The 15,051-nt window shown below is 41.6% G+C and overlaps 1 protein-coding gene across 1 annotated transcript in view; it reads left to right on the top strand.

The window, feature by feature from the left end:
* ZMAT3 (zinc finger matrin-type 3) overlaps positions 1–15,051 on the top strand; it is a 90,218-nt gene that overhangs the window by 16,526 nt on the left and 58,641 nt on the right. The window lies entirely within an intron of this gene.

Below are 15,051 nucleotides of genomic sequence, written 5' to 3'. Positions count from 1 at the left end.
CATGTTGGTCAGGCAGGCCTCAAACTTCTGGTCTCAAGTAATCTGCCTGCTTTGGCCTGCCAAAGCGCTGGGATTACAGGCGTGAGTCACCATGTGGCCTTGAATTTCCTAAATCACATCATCTTTGACAAATATTTCTAATATAGTGTAAGTTAGAATTACTCAGTAGGGATTCTATACTGTTTTACTTGAATTATCCTGTTCCTAAAGCTGTGTGATGGATAAACCAAGAAGTTACTAGACTGTATTTAGAAAACCTACATATTGTTTATCTGATAAGTGGAATGAATGTGGAATTAGTTGAAGTAGTTTCAGACAAAGATAAAGGTCAATAGAATATTTATAAACCCCATCACTTACTGTCTGTGTCCTTGAGTAAATTTCTTTAACTTTAAGAGCCTCTTTTGTAAAATGGGGTTATTCATGGTATCTATCGTAAGGCTGCTGTAACAATTTAATGAGATAAAGTACTTAGCATAATGCATGGAACATTGCTAGCCTTTGTTTTTTTTCTTCTCCTTCTAACTTCTCTTCTTCCCACTATTCTCCTCCTTATACTACTTCTCTCTCTCTTTCTTTTTTGCTTCTCCTACACTTTAATACTTCTCCGTGGTATTAGTATTACAGAACAATGAGTTATCACGAACTTTGGATCTGTCTTGGAAGGGCTTCTGACTTACTGACAAGTTTCTTTCTTTTTTTTTTTTTGGTTTTGTTTTGTTTTCGTTTTTGTTTTCAAGACGGATTCTTGCTCTGTCACTCTAGGCTGGAATGAACCCAACTGTAATCACACCAGTGATTACAGCTATTGCAGCCTTGACCTCCTTGAACCCAGGAGGTGTGACCATCAGAACCACTAGTGTGATTACAGCTATTGAACCCTTGACCTCCTGGGTTCAAGTGATCCTCCTGCCTTGGTCTCCTGAAGTGCTGGGATAATAGGCATGAGCCACTGTACCCAGTCTTTATAGGCCAGTTTAATAAGTCTTAATATGTGATCACAACAAATTATAAGATACTTGTACCTACATTTATGAGTCATAATCAGACCTCAAACATAGAAGCTTGATTTTTCTGTAACACACCTAAATCACTGAACAAAAGTTTACAGAAAGCCTACCCTGTAAGAGACATCGCTAGGTGGTTGCTATACCAAAATACGACATACTGCTGAAGGTGTAGTGGAGAAGGCAGTCAAATATGATATAACACAGAGCTATCATGAATACAGGCATTTTCAGGATGTTTTGGGAACCCTGATATGCTTATGATGGTCACTGAAGGCTTGGCAAGAAAGAACTTGAAAGGGATGGTGTGTGTGTTTGTGTGTGTAAGGGCTAGGCATCATTCCACATGCGGGGAATAGCAAAACACAGAGGTATGAGAGGGCATTGTTATGACTGGAGACTACAGAGTAGCTAGGAACTGCTATGTATCAAAGGTGTGTGGTAAACAAGGAGTCTTCAAAGACAAAAATACAGTTTTTGTCTGTACGAAAGCAACAAATTAGGGCTGTACTTGCTATCTGAGAAATACAAAATCGACAGAGGAAATGCTGTCATAGCACTTCATTATAGTCTGTTTAATCTATCAACGTTTATTTATCAATGTATTATTTGTCGCTTAATCTGTCAATGCATTTGTTCAATAATCTATCAGTGTTTGCTGAATAAAGAAGAAATTAATGACAAATCTTGAAAACTGTTCAGATGTCAGTCAAGTTGAAGCTTTATTTCTCTTTCCCAAATACTATGATCGCTTTTACTCACTCTCAATATTTATGTGACACCCTTGCGTTTCCTTGGACGTGTTTGGCCCTTCTCATTGTTTGCTGCCATCTAGTGTCATGAAGTTGATGTTGTAATGTTTTTTTGTTTGTTTGTTTGTTTGTTTTTTTGAGTCGGAGTTTTGCTCTTGTTACCCAGGCTGGAGTGCAATGGCGCGATCTCGGCTCACCGCAACCTCCGCCTCCTGGGTTCAGGCATTTCTCCTGTCTCAGCCTCCTGAGTAGCTGGGATTACAGGCACGCACCACCATGCCCAGCTAACTTTTTGTATTTTTAGTAGAGACGGGGTTTCACCTTGTTGACCAGGATGGTCGTGATCTCTTGACCTCGTAATCCACCCGCCTCGGCCTCCCAAAGTGCTGGGATTACAGGCTTGAGCCACCGCGCCCGGCCGATGTTGTAATGTTTTTGTTAACTAAAATGATACTCTGTTTTTGAGGAGTACTGCCCTTCATAATTCATTTAAAAATTTAAGCCATAATCAAAATTTCAATAAAAAGTGGGAGAGTGCCATCATTATGATGGTATTATTTAATAGTGTATAATTATAATTTTAGAGATTAGATTCTATGCATTAAAGCTAAGTGGAAAACCTGTATAGAATTCAAGAGAGAGTAGGTCCAGTAATGGTAATTAATATAATTTTTAAAATTTAATAGATTCTAAGGTAATGAAATAGGATGGGTGCAATTTGAAACACCTTCTGTTCAATATCACTGTGTCCTCAATTCCTGGACTTCATCTGCTCATAGTTTGTTGATCTTTTGCTGGCAGTGATTTTTAAAATGTAAAGATGAGGTAGGTAGTATTATTTATTGATAATTAAAACAACTCGAAGTCAATGAAGGTCAGAAAATATCATTTAATTTGTTCATTGGCTTTCACTGTTGCTGTGGTCTGAATATCTGTGTTCCCCTCAGATTCATATGTTGAAATTAACCCCCAGGGCGAAAATATTAAGGTTGGGCCTCTAGGAGGTGATGAGGTCAGGAGGGCAAAACCTCACCATCATGAATGTGACTGGTGCCATTATAAAAGAGGCCTGAGGGAGCTTGTTTGCTTCTTCCACCACATGAGGACACATAAAAGGTGCTATTTGTGAGGAAGAAACCATCACCAGACAACACATCTGCTGTCACCTTTATCTTAGACTTCCCAGCCTCCAGAACTGTGAGCAATAAATTATTTTTATTATAAATTACCCAGTCTAAGGTATTTTGTTGAAGCAGCCTGGGTAGACCAAGCAACTGTTATGTATCTATTAATTATAATGTCATTCTCTCTCTCTCTCTCCCTCCCCTCTCCCCTTTCTTTTTGCATTCTGTGAAATGGGAAATGTTTTGTTTTTTTTATTTTTATTTCACTTTTAGAAAACTTGTGGCCCTAAATAAAATGTTGACTGGGTAGCTATGCCATGACAACATTACTATACTTTTCTTTTTTTTTGAGATGGAGTTTCGCTCTGTGGCCCAGGCTGGAGTCCAGTGGCACGATCTCAGCTCACTGCAACCTCTATCTCCTGGGTTCAAGCGATGCTCCTGCCTCAGCCTCCAGAGTAGCTGGGACTACAGGCGCCCATCACCACGCCCAGCTAATTTTTGTATTTTTAGTAGAGATGGGGTTGCACCATATTGGCCAGGCTGGTCTCAAACTCCTGACCTGGTGACCTGCCTCAGCCTCCCAAAGTGCTGGGATTACAGGTGTGAACCACTGGGTCTGGCCAACATTACTCGGCTTTTCAAAGCAAATGTAAAACTAAATTGTTTTTGAAACCAGCATTTGCTGTGATGGAAGAGACTCCAGATGAAGGACTTCCTTCCTTTCTAGACATAGGGCCTCTTAAAATTTCCTTTGAGAGTCATCAAATTAGAACTGGAATGCCTTATTAGACTATTTCATCTTGGTTGGGCATGGTGGCTCAGGCCTGTAGTCTCTGTGCTTTGGGAGGCTAGGGCGAGAAGATCGCTTGAGGCCAGGAGTTTCAGATCACCCTGGGCAACATAGTGAGACCCTGTCTCTACCAAAAAACATTTAAAAAAAAGTTAACCAGGTCTGGTGGTGCATGCCTATAGTCCTAGCTACTAGGGAGGCTGAGACAGGGGGATTGCTTGAACCCAGGAAGTTGAGGTTACAGTGAGTTCTTATTGCACCACTGCATTCTAGACTGGGCAACAAAGTGAGACCCTGTTTCTTTTTTCTTTCTTTTTTTTTTTGAGACGGAGTCTTGCTCTGTCGCCAGGCTGGAGCACAGTGGCGCAGTCTCGGCTCACTGCAACCTCTGCTCCCGGGCTCAAGCGATTCTTCCGCCTCCCAAGTAGCTGGGACTACAGGCGTGTGCGAAACGCCTGGCTAATTTTTGTATTTTTAGTAGAGACGGGGTTTCACCATGTTGACCACGATGGTCTCGATCTCTTGACCTCATGATCCGCCCACCTCGGCCTCCCAAAGTGCTGGGATTACAGGCGTGAACCACTGCGCCCGGCCATGACCCTGTTTCTTAAGAAAAGAAAAAAAGAATACTTCATTCTTCCTGCCAATTCTCCATCCACGTATATATTAATATCAGGAATTCCTACATAGGAGAAACTCTAGGCTGGCACTGGGGAGGCTGAATTCCAATCCTGGCTGCTGCTGTAAATCGTGGTCTGACCTTAGTCACACACACAGGCCACCCAGGGCCTCATTTCCTGGTTTTATACATTCAAGCATTGGGCTTAGGTGTTATTCTGTTTTGTTTTCCTTTCCATCTCTAAGATGTAGCTTTCCACCACCTTCCCCCTCCCCCGATCTCCCCCCACCCCCCACAAGGCCATTTACTTTGCAGGGCTTTACTTATTCTCCAGATCTGAGGGGAAAGCAAACCTAGAAAACAATCCCTGAAAAGGGAGGAACACAGCTGTGAAGAGTTGTTGGGGAAGCGACCAAGGTTGACTCGTGGCCTTTTTCTTAGGTCCATGTGCTCTGCTGAAAGGTAGAATAGTGTCAGGTGTATCTCTCATCCTCCCCAAGTTAAAAACTGGTTAGATTGGTTCTGAACATGTGTTTCTGTGACTCAACGGATACAATATCCATTATTGGGAAAGATGTAAGTTGATAATAGTTTATCACAGGGCAATGCAAAGCACAGGTGAGATGAAATGACATGGAAAGTACAGTAAAGTGCTGCAGGCATGTTTAAGTACTCACAGCACCACAGGAGATAGTGAACATACTCCTCGCTGAGAGGTTGTAGGCTCTGACCATCTTCTTGCATTACTTGTGGAAACTGGAGCGCTGTTATATGAAGCAATTAGTAAATTTCAGGAGTTGTTTAGGGAAATTGGTTTTATTTTCTCATAAATAGGATGTTAGACATAATGAACAAGTTATTTGGATAATCTGAAAAAGAAAGAATTTCACCTTTAAAAGTGAGGCAACTTAATTTCATTTGGAGATAGCAGCAAGGAACACTTAATCTTATTAAGAAAATTAAACAGTTATGTGTCAGGTTGAGAATCTGTCACTGCTGAAACCCCTTCCCAGGAGCTTGTATTATGGGGAAAAATATTCAACCATTTAGTTATGCTTTCTTTTCAGTTTTCTTCTTGGGGGCTTCCATAATCTATGTATTTAAAAGCATTTACATAGCACCAATTGTTCCCCACTGTCTCCAGCGCCCCTTTTTAAAAGCATGAAAAATTTTAAGAAAATGCCTACCTACAGTAATTATATTTTTGTATTTAGTATTCGGGAGAAGACACAATATATAAAAATTGCCATGAAGTTAGCCCACTTTTAATGGAATTTGATTAACTGTACCTAGCATCTCGACCCATTGGAAACATAGTGCATATATCATCTGGAGATGGTCTTGAGACTACAGGTGATTTTAGTGTGCTAAAGGATTGGGTGATCTCCCATATTATCTCCACAGGGCCCAAGGTTCAAAGGTAGGTGCTTGACTGCTCTAGAATAATGTCACTCAGCCAGATCGGGGAAGGGAAGACCTAAGATACAGGCAGTTGAGCTTTCGCTCCTGTAGTTAGCGTTGTGAAAACAGAGTGTACGGAAGGTGTGTTTCTTCCCCTTCAAATATTATCCTGCCACCTCCCCACCATCTTTCTCTAGAAACAGGGGTTCCTGCACTTAGTAGTTTCCTGCCCAGGAAATGCTAAGACAAAACCAAACAAAACCACATCAATGCTGTGGAGGGGGGATGGGCTGATAGTGTGACTGAGAGCATCAAACGAAGCAACCCCCACTCTCTGCTATGGTCACATCTGAAAGAAGGCACATGCAAATGAGGAGGAACAGGAATCTCAGCATAAACAGTCATATGTAAGTTGAACAAATTTAATGGAAAATTGAATGCATTGTTCTTTTTCTTGTTTTCTGGCAGACTGGTGAAAATATATGGACTGGTGATTGGGAATCACTACTTAGAAGATAAAAATATATCCATTTCTAATCACTTATAATTTTGCTGAATATTTTTATTTTTTTCTATCTAGAACTTATGTTTAAATCTTTTTTAAAAGTTTCAAATAAAACCGGGGTTTCCTCCATGGTGAAGAAAGCTTCAAACTGAGACATAACATGCAATCTTTGTTTCTTTGCTTCTATTCTATTTTCTTCCTCTGGTTATATCTTGTCATAAAAATGCTTTGCCTCATCTCCCAAAACTATTTAGTGGCTTATGGCATATTGTAGTAAAGTTAAATAAACAGAAGATGGAATTAAAATTTTAAAAAAGGAAATAAAGCAAAAAATACTAGCATAAAAAACATGATGGGATTCCTATATAGATCTTAGAAGTGAGTTTCATATTTGAATCTAGGGTCCCTAACAGCCAGAAAAAAAGGGAAGATGATGGATAAATTATCTATTATCATGTAACAAATTACCTCAAAACTTGGCTGCTTAAAGCAACAACCGTTGTCTCGGAGGATCAAGAACCTAGGAGTGACTTAGCTGGGTGATTCTGGCTCAGAATTTTTCATGAGGCTGCAGTTAAGATATCAACAAGGGCTGAAGGATCCACTTCCAAGATAACTCATCACGTGGCCGTTGGCTGCCGAGATAACTCATCCTGGCCTTGGCCCCCCGATGGGCTGGCTATTGGTAGGTTACACCAGGTCCTTGCCGTGCCTCTGAACAGGGCTGCCTGGGTGTCCGTATAACATGGCAGCTGGATTTACCCAGAGTGAGTGACTTAAGAAAGATAGAGAGGAAGCTATATTGCCTTTTAGGATGTAGTCCAGGAAATGACAAACTAACATTTCCGTAGTAATCTTTTGGTTACACAAACCATCTCTGGTACATTGTGGAAATCAGTTATACAAGAATGTGAATGTCAGGAGGCGAGGATCATTGCGGGCCATCTTGGCAGGATGCCTACCACAGAGATCAAATTATAAGATGCAGTGTCATAGCTTAAGAAACAAACCAGTCTCCTGGGAAAGGGAAAGTTTTTTTTTTTTTCTGGACTGAGGTAGGAAAGACATTCATTTCTTTTAACTGCATAAAGAGGACATTATATGAAATTGTATACAATACTCTCAACAAGATACCAAAGATAGCTCCAGTAGTGAGTGATAAATGTGTTTCACGTTACTCCCTTAATGTAAATTGATGGCATAAAAATGAAATATCACCCAGTGAAAGCACGGATGAAAATCCGTGCAGTCAATCAAAATTCAAAGTGTTCAGGTATCCTAGTATGATTCAAGCATAATCTTCAGAGAAACGGAAGTGATGCTTCTCAAATTGGGGTAATTTTAGCCCTGGGAATATACATATTAGTGTGCTGGGGGTAATTAAAACCAAAGAATTCACAAGTCTCATCTTTCTGAAATCTGTGTTAAGATTTTAGAGGAAAGTTGTGGATGTGTGATGTGTGTGTGTGTGTGTGTGTGTGTGTGTGTGTGTGTGTGGTGGGGGGACAGCCTCACTCCATCACCCAGGCTGGAATGCAGTGGTACAATCTCTGCTCACTGCAGCCTTAACCTCCCTGGACTCGGGTGATCCTCCCATGTCAGCCTCCCGAGTAGCTGGGACCACAGGTGCATGCCACTACTCCTGGCCAACTTTTGTATTTTTTTTTGTAGAGATGAGGTTTCACCATGTGGCCTAGGCTGGTCTTGAACTCCTGGGCTAAAGTGATCTACCTTCTTTGGCGACCCAAAGTGCCAGGATTTCAGGCGTGAGCCACCATGCCCGGCTGGATTATTATTATTTTTTAAACATTTGTCATATAAATCCACAAGCAAAAGCAGCAGTTATTGTTTGCTTTTATATTTTGTATTTATTCAATTTTTATATGTTTTTATATTGCTACAAACCAAGAACTCACTAAGAAATTTTGACTTTCATGTCACTGGTTTATTTGCCACCCCCCACCATACACAATTGGGTCCATTGTCGCTGTGTGCCTAGATTATGCAAATGCAGTTTCCTGCTCACTGTCCACTCCCTCCAAAGCAGGGCCTGTACCAGACATGTAATGTAATTTCTCATGATCCTACAGAGGCTTACATTGTCATTATTTTGAAGAATGAGGTTGCCTCTTTCTTCTGAAATTGTTTGTGTATTTACTTATAATTTTGATTATAGAAAGCATTGGGTTCTCACAAATTCATATAACTTACTAACATAATTTCTATAACCAAATCTTTTGTTTACATATGTATGAAGCTCTGCTTAGTTTTACTTCCTGTGCCAGTGAGTTTTCTCATCACAGAAATATACCTGAAGTTCCATTTTAAGAGCTATTGTAATGTTTCTTTTTGTCATCTTAAAATATTACACATTTTAAATTACATCTTCAATTAAGAACATTTTATATATTCATAAATAAAAATTTTGGCACCTAAGCTTAAAACCCATGAATATATAAAATGCTCGTCATAAAATAAGCAAAATGATCAAAGGTGGAAGTGTCCCCGAAGACCTCCTCATTAAGCCTCCCAGAAGAAGTTAGCATTCCTCCAGCTACAGCAGAGTGAGCAGTAGGAGGCGGCGGTCAGTGAAGAAATGGAGAACGTTCTCAGATTCTGGGTACGGGCGGAAGCACATTCATATCACAATCTCAGTGGCTTAATGCAATGGCTTGTTTCTCACATGCCTGGTTGATTATAGATTACAGATCCATATACTCTGCAGCTCCTTCCAAACAGGTACTCGGTGTCGAGTCTGCTTTCATATTGTGACTCATCGCAAAACACAGCTCTCATATTTGGAAGATCACGTGCTGGCTGTTAAATGCTTTGACTTGGAGATGGCTTACGTGTTTCATTCCCTAGCCCAGAATATGTACATGCGTTTATGTAGGTGCAAGTGTGTAAGGAAATGTGGAAGAGCAGTAGATGTGCCTCCCACGGACATTTCTCTAGGCATGAGTCTTATTGAGGATGTACAAGATAGCTTAAACCGTACTATGATTATAAGGGTACAAACTCTGAGTAACTATATAAAAGAACCCTCTCTTCCAGGGGCTTTTAAAAACCAACCCCACAAATTAAGAAAGTCACTAAAAATTTGCAATCTGAAAAGGAAAACCCATACAATAATTTAAACAAAAAATAATATAATTAAAGCCACCTTTAAAATCTGTTTTGGAATCCTTTTGGGTAACAAAGCTACTGACAAGAAGGAAATTTGATAAAGATTTGGAACTGCAGATTTGGCCAAAACATGTTTTGCCTCAAAACTTGGTATTCAAACTGAAACAATTGACTTTTTTGAACTCTACTATTGAAGGGCACATTTTCAAATGCTTAAAAGCGTATTCAAGTATGTTACATTGAAGACAAATATTGATCTAGTTTTTCATTGATTTTTGTTTACCACTGTTTGCAATGAGAATATTGGTGAAATTATGTTTATTTGCAAAGTACAAACAAAAATATTTCAGTAAGATACATGAGTTGTTAGTGAACAGAGTCATAACTTAAAAAAATAAACGGGGCCAAATCAATCACATGTAAGACTCTGGGAGTGCTTATCTCCTCAGTTAATGAACACTGCTTCCGTGACGTGTTTAGTCAAAAGCAATGGCGAGAGGCAGGGAAGTAGAAACCGGAGTTCCATCCATAGCTGTGAGCGAAATACCCTCGGACCCGCCTGCTTCCTTTGGGAATGTCTCATCTCAAAACCACTTCTCTTTGAGTGGTATGTTTAAAAGGATGGCACATGATAAATTGTGAATGTTTTCACTGAAAATAATAGCATTGTTTCAATAAAAAGTGAAGTTTGAGCATTGTGTGCAGAAAGTTGATTTTGAAGACTGAACTATTTAAATGTGATAAATTAACGGCTTCCATGGTGAAATGTCACTTTCTTCACTGAAAATGTTTCTGGACAGGTAATCCTGAGACTAGCCCCGGAGCCGGTAACCTATCAGTCTTCCTTATGTCATTAGTGACTTGTTCTCACAGAATGTCTGACAGTAACTTGAAATGTCTTCTTGCTTTTTATCTTTGTAGCTGCATTCTAAGTGTCTTTCCTTATTTCTCTTCATAGCTTGCAATGTAGTAAAAACAAGCAAGCATACATACTTATAAACCTCTTGTCATCTCTGTTCACATTTTTTTCTTTTTGAGATGGAGTCTCACTCTTGTCGCCAGGCTGGAGTGCAATGGCGCGATCTTGGCTCACTGCAAACTCCACCTCCCGGGTTCGAGTGATTCTCCTGCCTCAGCTTCCTGAGTAGCTGGGATTACAGGCGCCTGCCACCACACCTGGCTAATTTTTTTGTGTTTTAGTAGAGACAGGGTTTCACCATGTTGGACAGGATGGTCTTGATTTCCTTACCTTGTGATCCGTCCACCTTGGCCTCCCAAAGTGCTGGGATTACAGGCATGAGCCACCGTGCCTGGCCTGTTCACATATTTTTGAGACTCTGGAATTTCCAAAATATCGTTACTCTAAAAAGGAAGAGAAAATTGAGAAGAAGCTGAAACTGATACTTGGTAGTAAGTAGCTTGCTTCAATCTGATGTCAAATTAATTCATTCATTGACAAGCGTCCCCAAACTACAGCCCGTGGGGCTGAGGCCATTTATCCGGCCCCCCGCCGCACTTCGGGAAGGGACGCCTCTTTCATTGGTGGGCAGTGAGAGGAGCACAGTATGTGGCGGCCCTCCAGCAGTCTGAGGGACAGTGAATTGGCCCCCTGTGTAAAAAGTTTGGGGACGCTTGCAATAGCATCTTATTTGTTTACCATAAAACATGCTTTTTTTACTCATTTTTTTTCCTGGCAGTAACTAATTTAAACTATTGCTTCTATATTGAAACCTATAAAGTGGATTGTAAGAGCCCTAATAGGGAATTTCTATTCTGGAGCTGCCCGTTGCATTGGAGAGCTGTACCCCTAGACCTTTCAGAGGCACCCATTTCTTTTATTAAGAGCTGGCATTCTCACCTCCTGTTCCCAGTATGGGAAGACACAGGCCACACAGGCTCCCTCAGGATCTGTATTACCTTTCCTGGCTGTGAGGCTGATAACTAAGTCTCAGTGTAGCCCATGCAGTAATAAGCTGGAAGGAAAGAGACCATGGGCTGCACATGGTGGCACACGCCTGTAATCCCAGCACTTTGGGAGGCCGAAGTGGGTGGATCACGAGGTCAGGAGTTTGAGACCAGCCGGCCAAGATGGTGAAACCCCATCTCTACAAAAATACAAAAGTTAGCTGGGCATGGTGGCAGGTGTCTGTAATCTCTGCTACTTGGGAGGCTGAGGCAGGGAATTGCTTGAACCCAGGAGGCAGAGGTTGCAGTGAGCCAAGATTGCACCATTGTACTCCAGCGGTGACAGAGCAAGACTTAGTCTCAAAAAAAAAAAAAAAAAAAAAAAAGGGAAAAAAAAAGAAAAAGAAGGGAAGAGACCATGTTCCAGAGAAGCTGAAAGAATTCCCTACCTACACTGAAAGGAGCTAGGGAAGGTTCTTGGCCAAGGTCTGCAGTTGAAGACTGGATGAAGAAGCATGTATTGACTTGGGGCCACTCTCTTGAGATACGAGATTTAATATCTTGACAAGGCCCCCAGAGGATGGTGCAGACTCACTGCGAGGTTGGTTCTTAGAAGCTTGGAGAAAGTGAGGGCGGAGGCTGAATGAAATGGGAATGCCTGTGCCCCTCTAGTCATAGCAAGAGGGTGTAAGATCTTCCTGTAGAAAGGAGAGTTGTGGATTCCTGGGCTATGTGCCAGGAGAATTTGTGCCAGAATTGCCTTTCTGGCAATTCTGAAGGAAAATATAGTCAGCTATTTTTATTATATTCAACATGAAATCTAGCCTGAAACCATAGTGTTCATTCTAAGTGGTAATAATTACGATTCCTCTGCTTTATGGGGCTACAGCTCCCTTTTGAGACACAGTGATGGGTATTTTACTTACATGTTTTATCTAATTTCAACATCTTTTCTGTCAATTTTTATTATTATGCTTATTTTACAGATAAGAAACTTAAAGCTTAGAGAGGTTAAATTACTAATATTAGTGAGCTCCATGTCCAGATGTCATGGAATTCTCTTCAAGGTGCCATTACCAAAATTAATTGTCTGAAACTGTCCCATCCCTTTTCACTTGATTTGAAATTCTGATTCCTAGGAGAGGCTGCTGATTGGACTTATCTTGGATCATGTCCTCCTTGGCTAAGAGAGGGTGACACCCTCACTAACAGTCATTTCATACTCTGTGTACCAGGGTAGAAAGAGTACTCTAAGGTTAAATTAGAGTGCTGTTCCAAAATGATTACAGAGGCTGAGAATAAGCACGAAAAACCAGTATCTGCTATTGGGTCACATTTCCAGCAGTGTCAGGAAATAGAGGTAGAGAGACTTGGTAGTAGGAAAAAATAGGAATCAGTTTAGTTTAACTTCAGCACCCCACTCCCTGCTTCTGAGGAGGTTATATTTATCTGAGTTCTGCATATCCACTAGCTTTCAACACACTCTTTTTTTTCTTAAGTGAACAGGATGCCATCTGTCTCTATAAAATTGTGCACACACATGTGCATGTGTGTGTGTTTTGTACTGAGGTAGAGAAGAAGACAGAGACAGGTTGAGTGTGCTACTTGAGAGCTATGAAAATGGAGAGTAACCCAGCACGGTGGCTCACACCTGTATTCCCAGCACTTCGGGAGGCCGAGGCAGGCGGATCACTTGAGGTCAAGAGGTCAAGATCAACCTGGCCAACGTGGTGAAACCCTGTCTCTGCTAAAAATACAAACATTAGCTGGGCATTGCGGCACATGCCTGTAATCCCAGCTACTCAGGAGGCAGAGGTAGGAGAATTGCTCGAACCCAGGAGACAGAGGTTGCAGCGATCCGAGTGCACTCCACAGCATTCTAGCCTTGATAGAGCAAGACTCAGTCTTAAAAAAATAAAGAAAAAGAAAATGGAGACGAATGGGAAGATATGTGCTTTCTTAGAAATAGGTACTACAATAAGCCAGTCAGCTTTGGCATCATGTTTCACACCCTGGAAGTGGGGCCGCTTTGGATGGGGCTCCTTTCTTCAAGAAAAAGGAGGTTAAGATCTGTAGGGCATTAAATACATTCGGATAAGTTTTTTAGCTCTTGACATAGAATAATCAAAAGAGAAAGAGGCATATCTCTTTTCTGAGTTGCTGCTAACCTCAAACAATGCTTGGAGGTAGTCGGTGAAATGGAAGGAAACCTTCAAAGTGTCATAGTTTTAAAAACCTGAGCCTAGTTCATCGAGTTGTATGATTTGCTTGACAATAGGCCTTTCCTATTAGAGCAAGGGTACGTATTCAAATGACTTCCAGGGCTGAGTAGATAAGATCCTAGGTAAATGCTGATGACACTCCCTCGGGACAGTCGTACACTAAGGGGTGGGGGGACTGTGAGCGAATGCTTGAGGTATGTGAAGGCAGCCGCTGGTAATGCCTCCAGTGGAGACCAGAAACCCCGAGGGCAGGAAGGGGAAGCTCCAGTCCGGCGCCTTAGCCCACCTGGCCATTGGGACACACTCAGCAGCTGTTATTTAGGTGTGGCTGATTATTGCAGTGTGGACTGCAGGCCTTGTGTTGCTACTAATGACAAAACCAACACCTCTATTATTTTCATGTTCTAGACCCTGGTTTCAACACTTGCTGTAAATTAATTTAATCCCAGAACAATCCTATGGTTAGTATACTAGCATTATCCCCACTTAGCAGATGAGGAACTGAGGCATGGAGTGAGGTTAAGTAACTTGTCAGAGGTCCCGTGGCCAGTGGGAGGCACAGCTAGGATTCACACCCAAGTTCAGATCCAGGGTCTGTGCGCTGAAGCACGATGCTCAGGTGAACGCTTGATTTCCAAGAGTAGTCGGGATTCGTTTCAGGTGAAATCTGACACTTCAAAAAATGTGAGTGACTCAACAAACTAAGCCCATGTACTGAATGTAATACCAGTTAGAGCTTCTCGTTGGGCTTTAATGTAAACCGAGGACCTGCAGCAGTAAACAGAACATAAGATGCAAATTAACAGTGTAGGAAAATCACGATAATCGGTGCAGGCAGAGATTTGGGAAATTCCCAGATGCCAGTGCGTGGAAGGTTGTCAGGCACACTTCGTGCCTACGTCTGGGTTTCTAAACGGCATGCTTCAGTGAAGAGACCTAGGGCTCTCTGGACACACGGTGGATTCCAGGGCTATGACAGGGGAAGTAGGAGGAGAAGCATAGAACATCTTGTGGTGCCAGAAAATAGGAAAGTGCTTCCATAATAACGGGAATATATCCAAGGGCACAAGACACAACTTTAAGGACCTTCCATTGGCCAAATCTAAGACCATTTGTGCAACAAATTAAATGGTGACAATCATGGGCTATGGCCCATAGAATAAAGTAAATACACATGAGTCCACGCCAATATAAATAAAAAATTGAATATATGAATAAATGGGGGAGAAGGGAAAGATCTTTCTTACAGCTGAATTCTTTTTTTTTTTTTTTTTGAGACGGAGTTTCGCTCTTGTTGCCCAGGCTGGAGTGCAATGGCGCGATCTCAGCTCACCGCAACCTCCGCCTCCTGGGTTCAGGCAATTCTCCTGCCTCAGCCTCCTGAGTAGCTGGGATTACAGGCACGAGCCACCATGCCCAGCTAATTTTTAGTATTTTTAGTAGAGATGGGGTTTCACCATGTTGACCAGGATGGTCTCGATCTCTTGACCTCGTGATCCACCCACCTCGGCCTCCCAAAGTGCTGGGATTACAGGCTTGAGCCACCGCGCCCAGCCCTTACAGCTGAATTCTAACCAATACAAGTAGAATGATAATG

This window comes from Saimiri boliviensis, chromosome 8, assembly GCF_048565385.1.
Source record: "Saimiri boliviensis isolate mSaiBol1 chromosome 8, mSaiBol1.pri, whole genome shotgun sequence".
NCBI lineage: Eukaryota > Metazoa > Chordata > Mammalia > Primates > Cebidae > Saimiri > Saimiri boliviensis.
Note: the sequence above shows the minus strand (reverse complement) of the source record. Positions and strands in the feature narration are given on the sequence as shown.